The sequence below is a fragment of the Ambystoma mexicanum genome, chromosome 14, assembly GCF_040938575.1.
Source record: "Ambystoma mexicanum isolate Mex_15411 chromosome 14, UKY_AmexF1_1, whole genome shotgun sequence".
Lineage (NCBI taxonomy): Eukaryota > Metazoa > Chordata > Amphibia > Caudata > Ambystomatidae > Ambystoma > Ambystoma mexicanum.
In genome coordinates this window covers 510,824,373-510,838,140 of record NC_090940.1, presented here as the reverse complement: position 1 = coordinate 510,838,140, position 13,768 = coordinate 510,824,373, and positions in this window count along the sequence as shown.

Sequence of the window (13,768 nt, the reverse complement as noted above, 5' to 3'; positions counted from 1 at the left end):
GAAAGCTTCGGTTTGTGCAGGGGTCTGCATGACCAAATAGGTCTGATAGCACAGCGAGTAGAGCGCTCGCTTTGACATCTGTGGAGAGCCTGCTGACGCAGGTTCGAATCCAAGCAGGGCCAAACTCAGCCTTTCATTCTTTCAAGGTCGATAAATGAGCACAAAACACTGTGCGTAATAATAAGCAGCGCTCAGTTGCCTGAGGGTTCGTAGCGCTATATAAATGCTGAATGAAATGAAGGAATTTCCCGGGTCTGCTTGACCTGGGGAAGGCATAGGGACAAGATGGCCAAAGGACAGAACAAAAGACCTTATGGCATGGCCATTTTAGGCACTTGCCACTGTCCTGGGCCAAATGCAGTAAACGCAGTTTGGACGATTGAAAAAAGTTGAAAACACATAAAAAATAACAGCTACCAGCAGCTCTGTCCAAGGCACACTTGTACATTCAGCAAAAATCCTTCGAGAGTGGCTAGGGCCTTGAAAATGAAAAACTGACCCCTTTGCATTAATGACTGCCTTGTGCAAATTCATGAACGCTTCCTTTCTGGAAAACTATGTTCCAGAGGGGATTAAAAAAAACACTGGTTTACTCCTCTTTTAAAAAAACCTGGTTTATGCCCGAACACAGCGACAACTTATAGACCTAGTCTAGTACGAACACACCTTTTCTTTTAAAGATATTGGATCGTGTGGTTTATGGTCAAATGTCATCACATCTGAATAAGCATCAGATCTTAAATAAATACCAATCCAGCTTCAGACAAAGTCACAGGACTGAAACAGCACTGCTGGAATTGAAATCTAGGTTACTCGATTCTATGGACAAAGGCCAAGTCTCACTCTTTATGCTGTTAGATCTATCAGCGGCTTTTGACCTAGTGGATCATTCCATTCTGATCACTAGTTTGAAGAAAGTGGTAAAATTCTCGGACAGTGCCGCTCTTTGGATCACCTACTTTTTGTGCGTTAGACAGCATAGAGTTTTTAGTGGGGAGGCGGAGGTAAGTCCTGTGAACCTAGTTTATGGCGTTCCTGAGGGCGCCTGTGTATCCCCGGATGAACGCAATATTAATAAGGTCTAGGACCTTATTCAAACTTGGATGATGCAGAATGACCTGGCTTTAAACAAGGTAAAAACAGAACTTATGGTGGTGGGTAACCAGAATCAGACCGCAAAGCTTGTTCCTATCTACAAATGTCTTTCCATTGCAGATTGTAAGATTGATGTTAAAAAGAAAGTGAAAAGCTTAGGCATAGTACTGGAACAGAACCTCAATATGAAGGTGCAGGTCAGTAGTGTGGTTCCTTCCTTAACATATTACATAACATTTTTAGCACACCTTCAGCCTCTCATTTCTCAGAAAAACACTGAGACGATTGCAAGGGCCATAATAGGTGCAAAGATTGATTACTGCAGCAGTTTACTGATAGGTCTCCTGAAATCTGAATGGTGATCCAGAATAGTGCCATTAGAGTGGTCAAATGCCTTCATTGGAGAGATCATGTCTCGGACGCTAGATGAAGCCTACATTGGCTCCCGGTGGCAACAAGAATACAGTATCAGCTGCTATTAGTCACTCATAAATGTCGTGAGGGACCCATGCCAGCTTATCTGAGGGCTCTACTAGTGAAGAAACACAATCTTCGATTGCTTAGATCTAATAACACGCATCAATTGAAGACACCGCTATGCATCATCAGTAAAGCGTTAAATGGGGCCTCATTAAAGCCGCTTGCAGAGCTTGGAATTCTCTCCCGCCGGACTTAAGGGAAATTAAGTCCAATGAAATGTTTAAGAAAACATTTAAAAAGTTGTTATTCTGCTAGCTTTGTTATTCATTGGCTAATGTTACTCTGCTGCAAAGTTGGGCCATGCGTTAACTCTCTTTCTGTCTCAGCTGTTTGTTTTGTTCGATATGCACCCTTACGCCTCGGGTAAGTTTGCGCATTACAAATGTAAAGTAAATAGCAACAAAGTGAAAGACTAAAGGAAACAAAGTCTCCCAGTACTGACTGTCTTAAGGGCACGTCAGTTTCCCCGTGACAAAATGAGCAAAAGCCCAGCGGAGTACAGCAGAAGACTGGGCTCCACTGGCAAATGTCACGCTAGGACGGTCAGACAACAGCAAAAAGTTGGGGGGTACACAACTGGAGGGAAAATAATCCATTAATGACAATCTTTCCTAACAGCAAGTTTGCTCAAGTATTTGGCTACCAGGATTTTACTCATGTTGTCATGTTCCCAGTGCAGACGCTTACCCACAAGACCACAAGCTCTTGTTTTGTATTGGGATTTTGTTTACCAGGGAATTTTCACGACAGATTGCTGGGTTTAAAAGGTGAGCGCCTTTTATACTTTTCCAGCATATTTATTGGAGCATTTCCTACCTCAGGTTCTTATTCTAGTGTTCATTACTTTTTTTTAAAATTCCAATGCTATTTTGTCTTGCGCACTTTCTTCTAAGGGGAAGGTCAAATTAACTTCATTTGTATATTTCACTTTAAGATATCATAGAGACGGCAGCTGCGTACAGCTCACAGGGATACGGTCTGATCCGGAGCTCGGAGTAGCTTACAGCGCTGCAGGTCCAGCGCGATGTAAACAGTGTTCCGCATATCAACACAGCACGCTCCCATTTTCCCCAGCACGCTGTGGGAGCACGAACGCCCTTTTTGCTACGCCTTGAAATTAAATACAAAGATGCAATGAAGATTGAACGTCTGCCTGTCACATCAGACGTGCAACCCGCCCCAGGCCATGGCTGAATCATTCCACACAGAATCAGGGAAACGGAAGTGCCTCTAGGATCACTACGTTGATCTATTGAAGGAAGTACTCCTTGTTGATCTAATGGTCCTGAAGAAGATGATCGCAGCCACCTAGATCATCGAAACCAGTCGACCTCCAGTGGCATGAGTGACCTCATGCAGAAGACGATGTTCAACAATTTAATACACAGACACGTCCAGAAATATTGTTGCCTTTAGACTAGACAGCTACATTAGCCTCTAGCGCATACTGCTCTCTGAGTAGAGCAGTTTGTTACGCCTCTATCAACATACAGGTCTATAGTGGCTGCGATTGCCTCTGTTTAATGGTGATTAAAACATAGATGGAAAATCCAGATGAGAGGACAGCCCACTGCCATTAAGATCCAGGCAGTAGCATCCAACATGTCTTTTTACACGAAATACCAATGACCAGTATTTGATTTTTATTGGATTCAGGTTTGTACAGGGCTTTAAGTGGGGTAAGAAATCGAGGGGGGGCCCTCATTTGGGGGTGTGGCTTGTGGGAGGGGCGTGGCCTGAAAACTAGGCAAACCGTAGGGTATGCACACAAATATATATAAAAGTTATATATTTGTGTGGAACCTTACTATGGTGTGTGTACTATGCAAGCCATCTTAACTTTTAAATATAAATATTTCTATGTTTAGAAAAGATGGCTTGCATAGTACACACACCATAGTAAGGTACGCACACAAATATATAACTTTTATATATATTTGTGTGCATACCCTACGGTTTGCCTAGTTTTCAGGCCATCTTTTTTAAACATTTCGGGTTTATAAAAGATGGCTTTGAAAGTACACAATTCAAGCCGTCTTTTATAAAGCTTTGACTACGGACAAAATTGTCCGTCGGCAAAGCTTTATAAAAGATGGCTTGAAATGTGTACTTTCAAAGCCATCTTTTATAAACCTCGAAATATGTCTAGGAATCCCCAGGTTCGCCGAGGGTTAAAGACGCCTCGGCGACCTGGGGAAACAAAGGGACAGTAACTGCCTCTGGTGACCTCTCGCGCGAGGGGTCACCAGATGCAGTTACTATCACTGACGGAAGTGGCAGCCAGGCACAGCGTTGCTATGGTTGGCTGCCACTTCTGTCAGATCGCCTGACTTCATGGCAGGCGCCTCTCCCGTCGCGGCTGCGGCCGCGACGGGATAATGCATCCTGCCAATGTTGCGGGCGGTGGGACGGGGCCCCGGCAGGGCCCCGGCTCAGCCCGACTTTTTGGAGACTGCCGGGGCCTGGCCCTGCAGGCCCCGGCCCACTTTAAGCACTGGGTTTGTATGAAAGAAGGTTGAATAGCAAGAGCCCTCTTCTCTATCCCTGTTAGATAGGCGGTAAACCATTTGTAGCCTAGCGAGAGATCCTTTTGAAGATCGTTGTAGTTTCTCTTGAAACAGGAGGATTGTGAGACCTTGTAAATGTGTTTCTCCATTGCTGTTCTGTAGTGTTCCAAGTAATATTTATAACGGTCGGATAGTATCTAGGACAACAAGTCCTTTTCTAAATGAGCCCAAGGTGTTTTTGTTAAAATATATTTGGCCATGCACACTGACCATGGCTGAATGCCATGCTTAATGCCAGTTACTGTTGTAATGTAATTAGTGATGTTCTCAGTGATGTGATCTGTGATGTTATCATTGTGATCATAGGCTGCGCAACAGGGGGCATGAAGTTAAGGTGGCTTTAGCTGAATTTCAGGGGTTTTGTTGCATTAAGTTCTCACCTTAACGTCCCTGCAACTAAAGTTCTTTCCTTGAAAAAAAAAAATATATATATATATATATATATATATATATATATATATATTTCAAAAAGCAAAAGAAACACTTTTTCTTTAAAAGAAAATTCCATGATGGTTACAACATGTTAATGCATGCATTATAAACAACAACACTCAGTATAGTTCATATGTGCTCATATTACATTTGGGTTGCAACATTACTGCTCCCTTATCCCATTAGCCCCTGCATCTGTCAAGGGCAAATCTTGTCTGCTGACTAGGTAGAGGCGAAATGGGGCCCGTATGTCTTTGGTTCTGTTGGTGGCCCCAACATATGAGATGTAGCTCTCTCCACATTCATTGATATATGCCAGATCTTTAATCCATGCCTGCACCGTAGGGGCCGCCTTCGCCTTCCAGTTTCTAAGGATATTGCGTTTAGCGACTGCTCCCGCAACTGTGAACAACCTGCGTGTCTTGATGGATACCTTTCCAATGTCGCCTTGGAGATATTTCAATGGAGTGGCCGGAATGTGGATATCCAGTATATTGCTAAGAGTTGCAGCCACCCCCACCCACAACTGGACCGTCACAGTACATGTGGAATGAGTTGGTTCTGGAGCTTTGCATTTTGGGCAGAGTGCTGGTACCTTTTGGTCAAATTTCATCATTTTCTTGGGGGTGAAGTGAAGGTGATTCAGGATTTTGAATTGAATCAGCCTGAGGTTTGCATTAAGAGAGACTGTTTTGGTGAGTTGGCAGTAGCGCGACCATTGCATATCATCTATTGTTGTACATAGGTCACTCTCCCATTTCGTTTTCATTACATTTACTGATGGCGAGTGGGACTGTGTCACTCTATACAACGCGCATGTGCCATCTTTGACCCTGTCCTGCGTTATGATAACAGATGTGAATGGGTGGGTGATCGGTTCAGACGGAAATGCAGGCCACCTGTGTCTGAACACCGCTTTCAACCAATGGTATTGCAGTGTGATGATGGCTTCGTGCCCAATTTGATCCTGTACCTCTTCCAATGCTACAAATACCCCACTAGGAAACATATCTCCCACCGTCAGTTGCTTTTGGGTGTCCCAAGCGCTTTGTAGTGTTGTGTCAAATGTGGGGGCAATATCGGTTTAATGCCATAGGGGAGATGTGGCGCTATATGGTTCTGTGCTATCCACCCTCCGAAATAGCCTGTATCATGCCTGCACCGTCCAGGCGACTGGATCAACCTCCGTAGTCTTGCCATATGTCCTAGTAAATATAACTGAGCGCATGTCTGTGGGAGAGGCTGCATACTTCTCCACCTGTATGTGGCCATATTTTTCAGTGTTGTTAAACCAATATCTTGAAAATTGTGCTTATGTAGCATTGTACTATAATTCAAAATCGGGGCCGGCGAGGGCCCCAGTGTCATACCTCTCGCACAATTTAGCCCAGCTCATTCTCACGGCCCCCCCCCCGACAATGTTGGATGCGATCGACCGCAGCCTAGCAAAAAAGGCTTTGCCTGGCCAAATTGGAATGTTACTGAAGAGATACAGTAGTTTTGGTACCACTACCATTTTTAGCAAAGCTATACGGCCATACACCAGTATCGGTAATTTGTTCCAGATTTTCAGTTTTGGTTTCCAACTGTGAGATGTATGGTTCATAGTTGGCTGCGTATAGAGTGTGCCGGTCAGTGCCCTCTATAATCCCTAAGTAACCGGAGGGGCATGGGGACCTTCGCAAATCTGTCATGGTAACCGTCTGTGCAGTTCCCTGTGTCAGTGGGATTATTTTGGATTTGGCCGGATTGACTCTGTATCCGGACTATTTGGAGAATTCATTTATATCTGACATAAACGGGGACAGGTTACTTTCTGGGTCTCTGATATATAACAGGGTGTCATCCGCGTATAACAACATTAATTGAGGGGGGCCACGTATCCGGACACCACGACATGTGTGTCTGTGACGTATTAATGCTGCCATGCCTTCTATAGTGAGGGCGAAAATAAGGGGAGGAACGGTCACACCTGGTGTGTGCCCCTGTGTAGTGTGAAGCTGGGTGAGAGGGTGTGGTTTGTTTTGACTCTGGCACTTGGATCCTTATGTAGGAGTTGCATAAAACCTAGGAACTTGGTCTGAACCCCAGCCGACCCAGCACATCATACATATACTTCCACGGTACTGCGCTGTAGTTCTGTTCTTATCGCACGTAATGTTCTGTGCGCCAGCGACAGTAGATGGCCCTGCAGCCAGACCTTGAATGATTCCCACACTATGGCCATGGATCCCACTGAGCCTTCGTTGCGGACAAAGTATTTTGTAATGTATTCCTATATAAGTCCTGGGAGGATTGCTCAGCTGCAACGTGTTCGCCTTGGAAGCAAGATGACACGAAGCAACACAGGTTCGATCCCCGGGTCTGCACTTAGAAACCTCTGGGTATTTAAGTGCATTATAAATACGCAATTAAGACAAAAAAAATTATGCAACTAAAAACAAACAATTCCTGTAACAGCGCCTCAATGCTTGTGGGCTGTAAGAGCACTTTAAAAATGCAAAAAAAATAAATAAATAATGTCGACCCTAAGGGGTTCTATTATTGCATTGTCTTGTAGCAGAGTCGACGGCTCCAGAGGTGGGGACCCTGCTCAAGGTGGGTCATTCCCACTTCCAACAACACAGGCGAATGATCAGACACCGTATGAGGGAGAATGAAACTGTCTTTTAAGATGGCAATATATTCCGTCGAACACCACCAGAAATCTATGCAGGAGCTTGAATTATGAAAAGGGGAGTGGAAGGTAAACTCCTCCCCTTGAGGATGAAGCCCCCGCTAGGCAACAGTGAGTGGTAAGTAGGACATACCCTGAAGAATCGTGTGTGCAGCTTTGGTGAGTGCCCGGGGGGTCTTGGTAGTCCTGTCCCTTTGCGGGTCGAGGATAGTGTTGAAATTGCCTCCCCATATAACTTTGGCACCATTTGGCAGTGATATCAGATCAATGATGTGTAGATAGAAATCAGGTTCATCCACATTTGGGCCATATGTGTTGACAAGTATGACATCCTGATTACACATTGACCCCCAGAAAATCACGTACCGACCCAATGTGTCAATCATGGATTTGGTTAGCTGTAACCCTATGCTTTGATGTATAAGGATCAATACACACACTGACTGTGAGGAATAATCAGTGCCCACACGTAGTGGGACCCAGTTACGCGCAAATGTGTCCACCACCTTATGCTGGGCGTGTGTTTCTTGCAACATCAGGATATGGATCTTGTGTAGGCAAGAATTTTCCGGGCCTTAATGGGGTTGCTCATCCCCCTGATATTCCATGTGAACAGACTAATCGTGCGGTCCAGCACGGCTATGGCCACAGTAAGTCAATAATTGAAGAGCAACCGACCATGAGATGAAATCTGTGAGCTTAATCCCAACACAACCGTCAGTTTTTCTGCATAACCATTCCCCAACTACCCCCCACCCCACCACTCCCCCCCTCACAATCCCCCCAACTGGACAGTGTATACCCATTCCTGAACTTCCAAGTCTGCAACAGCGAGAGGCAATGTTTGACCTCAGCTGGTGGCATTAACCATTGTGAGCCGTACAGTGTGGCTTGAGCAGACTGGGAGGACCTCTCAGGACTATGCCCATGTGGGCCCAGCAACTGTGAACGCTGCATGAGGTTGATGGATAGAGCCAAATGTCATTCCCTGCCTGGTTGAACCAGAATTATAGTGCGCGGTGGGGCCCTTTGGTTTGGGTGGCGGGGCCAGAGATCTATGAGCTCTCTCCATGAAGAATTGCAGCGAGAACTGTGCTTCAGGGAACATTGTGTAAAATGCCTCCTCCAGGAACACCTCCATTGGTACATTTATGGACCTCCCGGCCATGCCCACCACCCGAATGTTGTTACGCTGTGACCTAGATTCCAAATCGTTAAATATGACACACACAGCTTTTAGGCTCTTGTTTATGTCCTTAATGTCCTTTCCATCCGCGGCCGATATATCCTCCAGGGGAACTAACGTGGTCTCTGCCTCTGTGACCCTTGCACTTACTTTCTGTAGGTCGGTGTTTATGGAGACAATATTGCTGCATATGTCATCAAGTGTACTATACACAGCTGAAAACTCCAGCCTGTAATGCTGACATGCATGTGTCCATGTTCTTATCTGTATGGGCCTGACTTGCTGCCGGGGTATCCTGGTGGCTCCAGTCAGCTTCCTGTGTGGTGTGCGCATTCGTAAAGGCGTCTATGGGGCCCTTTTTATTGCCTTTCGTGCCACGTGTCATCTCCTCCCCCAGTAGACAGGTTGCAAATGAGGGCTTAGGCTATGCGTTCCAGGAAGTGGCTGCTATAAGTTTATATCAAACAAGGTATGCAGGGCAGCAAATGTAATCCGTTGTTTCCCTCCTCTTTCAACAGGGGCTGTGTTGTGTTAAACATGATTACCCACTGTAACGCTCCATCGGTTTAATATCGGAGTTGAAGGTGGCCGCGCAGGATGAATGCAGGGATCTGGTGTCAGGGGTGTATTGTGATCCTGCGCCGCCAGTTCCTATCCCGCAGTGTGTGCCCCCCTGCGCTGCAACCCTTCCGAGTCGTACAGTTTTCTTCCGACAGGCAGGCCCAGCCACGTACCTGCCATGGCTGAAAGCGCAGCAGCTATGGTGGTGCCGGCAGTCCCAGTCTTCCCGGACCACGAAGAGAAGGAGTCCACGGGGCGTGCAGCTGCGGTATGCTGTATTGCCGCACGGCACCCCACACCCTCCGGGCAGGATCTCTTGTAGTTGGCGCGCAGACCACATCTCCATCCCAGAGCAGGCCGGCTGATCAAACGCTCGGATTGGGGAAACCGCAGCAGTATTTCACACACAATTAAAACAGCTGCTGTAGGAGTACTTCATTACTCGCCAGCTGTAGTTTCTGGAATGAGAGGTCAGGGCATTTCGCAGGATATCTTTTTCAGGATTTAGTATGTGCGGAGCTCCTCACTCAAGCGGCCATTTTTGTCGGTGCACAACAATGCCCTCCAGAAGAAACAGTTTTGTCTCCACATGGGGAATGGCACACTTAGGCAACATTCTGAAGAAAGGCCTCATATAGGAACGTCCAAAAAATTCCAGATTTATTTTTGACTCAGTCATTAGAATAGAAAGAAAACACGGTACAATGCGTTTCAAAGCACCTGCTACTTGTTCACATACCATATATATATATATATATATATATATATATATACACACACACACCAAGAAAGTTATAGATGGTTTAAAAAGGTTTGAAAAAAACCCTTTCACCTGAAATGTGAAAGTGGGAAAATCCATTTGGGTCAAGTCACACACACTCCACAGTGCCCCTAGTAGCTATACTGGATGTTCACCTCCAGTCCTGAGCCACAACAGCAAGGCATTGTGGGTATGCAAATTAACCCAAATGCAAACCTTTTCTCCATGAAATTGTCTTTATCTAAGAGGTGTGCTATTTTATACATAGCTTAATCAACCCAAGACAGACATTTTGCAACGCTATCAGGACAACTAGATGCCTGGTTTCACCCTTATTAGGGATCATCAGTGCAGTATAGTCCTGACAGCCTTGTGGTTGGAGCATTTGCCCATGTTTTCACAACACCAATGAAATTATGGTGGGTTTAAAAAGGTTTGAAAAAACCCTTTCACCTGAAATGTGCAAAATGTCTGTCTTGGGTTGATTAAGCTATGTATAACTTAAGCAACAATGGTAACCAGGGGCACTGTGGATTGTGTAACGTGACATATAATGTAATAAACTAAATTAAACCCGGTCTTTCCTGTTGTGGAGGCCACGCCCCCTTTATCGTGTCACGCCCTGCAACCTGCGTCCTCAAGTACTGGTTGCCTCGCGCACCTGCGCCGCGCACCAAGTACAGGACAAGTACTGTTTGCTGTTGCTGCCTCGTCTCTCTACTCGTGACTTTATTCATCTTGGACCTTTTTGGATTGTGCACGGAATTGCCCAACGCCTTTGTCACGGCCTGGAGGACGTCCTTTAAGGGTGCACCAACGTGCCTGACCCAAAGGTCTTTCCTGTTGTGGAGGCCACGCCCCCTTTATCATTTCACGCCCTGCAACCTGCGTCCTCAAGTACTGGTTGCCTCGCGCCCTGCGCCGCGCACCAAGTACAGGACAAGTACTGTTTGCTGTTGCTGCCTCGTCTCTCTACTCGTGACTTTGTTCATCTTGGACCTTTTTGGATTGTGCACGGAATTGCCCAACGCCTTTGTCACGGCCTGGAGGACGTCCTTTAAGGGTGCACCAACGTGCCTGACCCAAAGGTGACTGTTTGCTTAAATTAGTGTTACACACAGAGGGCTCTCTGTGTTGCTCCACAACTCGAGCATTGCACAACTGTGCCTTTCACAACTGTGTCCCTTTCAAATTGTGTGCTGTAAGCAGTGTTGCTTTACGGCTTGTGCATGGCAGTTTTTTCTTTTGTGCTCCTTTACTAAAAATCGCCTTTTCTGCTTTCTTCTGCAAAGGTCTTTCCTGTTGTGGAGGCCACGCCCCCTTTATCGTGTCACGCCCTGCAACCTGCGTCCTCAAGTACTGGTTGCCTCGCGCACCTGCGCCGCGCACCAAGTACAGGACAAGTACTGTTTGCTGTTCGCGGTGCGCGGCGCGGGTCGCGGGGCCTCCTGATATTGGTATCTTTGTTGTCAGAGGAGAATTAGCTACTGTGTGGTGTAGGCTTTATAATGGTGGTTAGTCTGCGAAGCAGTAAGAGTCTTGCTGAAGGCAATTCTCACGCAGGGATGAATGTCTCTAATCCAGTGATACTACATGACTCCGATATGGATCTAAATTCATTTGCAGCGGTTGGTGAAGATGGTTTAAACGATATAAAAAACATCCCGTATAGCCTGCAACCATTAGCAGTAGAACCAAACGATGATGATTGCAATCAATTACAATCTTGCATATCTAACGCTCCTCCTGCAGATGGTGAATCAATTAAAAAGCCTACCATTTGTAATACTGATGATATAGCAAATTCAGAGGAGCTAGCAGGGAATTTGGCAGCTACTAAGCAAGATGTCAAAACCTATGTGGCATCTAATATTATTTCTGATGTTTCTTTTCTGGGCCCCGCATTGATTGGCGAATGGGAGAAACGCTGCCGGATTTCAATGACTCCGAATTCACCTGTTGTATTTTTGCCTTCGGAGGTTGAACGCATCTGTTTGCATAATCTCCACGATGGGCCCTCTATCCATTCATCTGCATGTATTGATTCTTACCATCATGAACGTGCAAAGAGACCTTCCTGCAGCTGGCCTATATTCTGTAAAACCTCGACTGCTGCAGGCCCCATTTCAGCCCCTAAACAAATGGTGAATGAGACCTTTGATGAAGATTTGTGCTACGAGGTAGGGGCACGATCACTACCAGTCAAACTCCAACAATCTCATTCCAAGGATCTAAATAAAGATGATGATCTAAGTAATTTTCCGGTGATTTCATCTCTCTTAAATCTCTTGGATAAGGGTCATGACTTAACTCACATGCAAATCAACTCCCTAAAAGAAATAGTGTTAACTCTCACTAACAAGGTTTCCAAAATTGAGGGTATGCTGACTTTGCAATCTGCTGTTCAATCAGAGAAACAGGCACTTATAGATGCATGCTTACTGAAAGCTCTGTCAATTAACGACCAAACGCGCATGAATCAATATACACAAACGGATGATTCTTCTGTAATTGTGGCATTTGACTCACGCACGTATGCAAGAGCTGTAGTGGAAGGACCAAAGGAGGTATGTTCCTCTGTGACTTATGCTGGTTCTACTGCTTTAGTGGATGAAGTGAAACAGAACTCTCGGATACTAGATGATTTAGTTCGTTTATTAACAAGGCAACATTTAGACTTAAAATTTGGTGGGGGACGGCTTGAAGAGTACGCTGATGCTATTGGTTCTATGTCAATCCCAAAAGAGAACACACCTAATAGCCCCTCTCCCCTGGTAAATGTCATAATTGAAGCCGAAGAAGAACAACGGAGAAACTAATCTATTCTCGCTGAAAATCTGGTGAAATTTAGTGAGAAGGGAGTTATAGTGAGTACTGAGTGTGAGGACATTGATCCTGAAGGGTCACAGTTACTTTTTATGTCACGCAAAATGAAGCGAGCTCATATTAGGGCAATTAAAAGAGAAAACAAACTGAAAAAAAGCTATCAACACTGGATGCAAAAAAAACGAGCCAGGTCGATAGCAAAAAAAATAAAAAAAATAAAAAGAGAGAGGCTATTGCCGTTGACTTGGATGAGTTGCAGTCTTCAAATTCAAACGTAGGCTCTGCAAACGTTTCAAAGATTGACTTGACTCAACTGAATGATGAATCAAAGTTAGTCCTAAATGTGGATCCTGCAACTGCTTCCCATTCTCAATAAAAAAAAACGGGAACTTTTGTGAAGTCATCTGTGGTTGAGTTGGGATTGGTTAATTCAGGACAGATGGCAAAAGCAGGCTTTCGACTTTTTATCCTATAATTGAAAAAACAACCACGGTTAAGGGACAAATGAAGGATTCTGCTCCAGATAAGCTTACCGGGGCAGTTACCAAACAGAAAAAAAAGCCTGCGCTATGTTGACGGAAAAAAGTTCTGCAAGGAACACAGATAATCCCCGATCTGATGAGGAATCTGAAAATAACGACAATTGTCCAGAAAGCCAAATCGATTCAAACGATTTTGAGGGGGCATTTATAAATGCAGCAATGGAAGCTATTGACACTAGAGAATCAGTTGAGAATAAGCCTCTGCCACCAAGCAGCAATGAAAAAGAAGAAATCAATTATGTTTTTGAAAGAAATGTAAGATATTTTCTAGGCTGGTCTAGTGATCAGGCAATTAATGGTAAGCAAAGGTTGAACAGATTGTTTTTGTTTAATATCTTTAGAGAGAGTCCTAATCTAAGAACCCTCCGCATGGATGATATTGAGTGGTTAAGGCTGGCAAACCATAACAATCTCAGAATGATTTGTGCCCCACATTCAGCGATGATACTCCGGTTATTGTGGGACCATAGAGAAGATTTCAATTCCAGCGGGCTAACCCTACATCTATTTAGAACGATTGAAGAAGCTGAGATATTTCTGAATGAAATGTTAGAACCTGAGGTTGTGAGTGGTTCCACTCGAGCAAACTCATCAGCTGGTTCCGAACATACTGTTGAATTAATTACAAAAATTTCTGAGCTG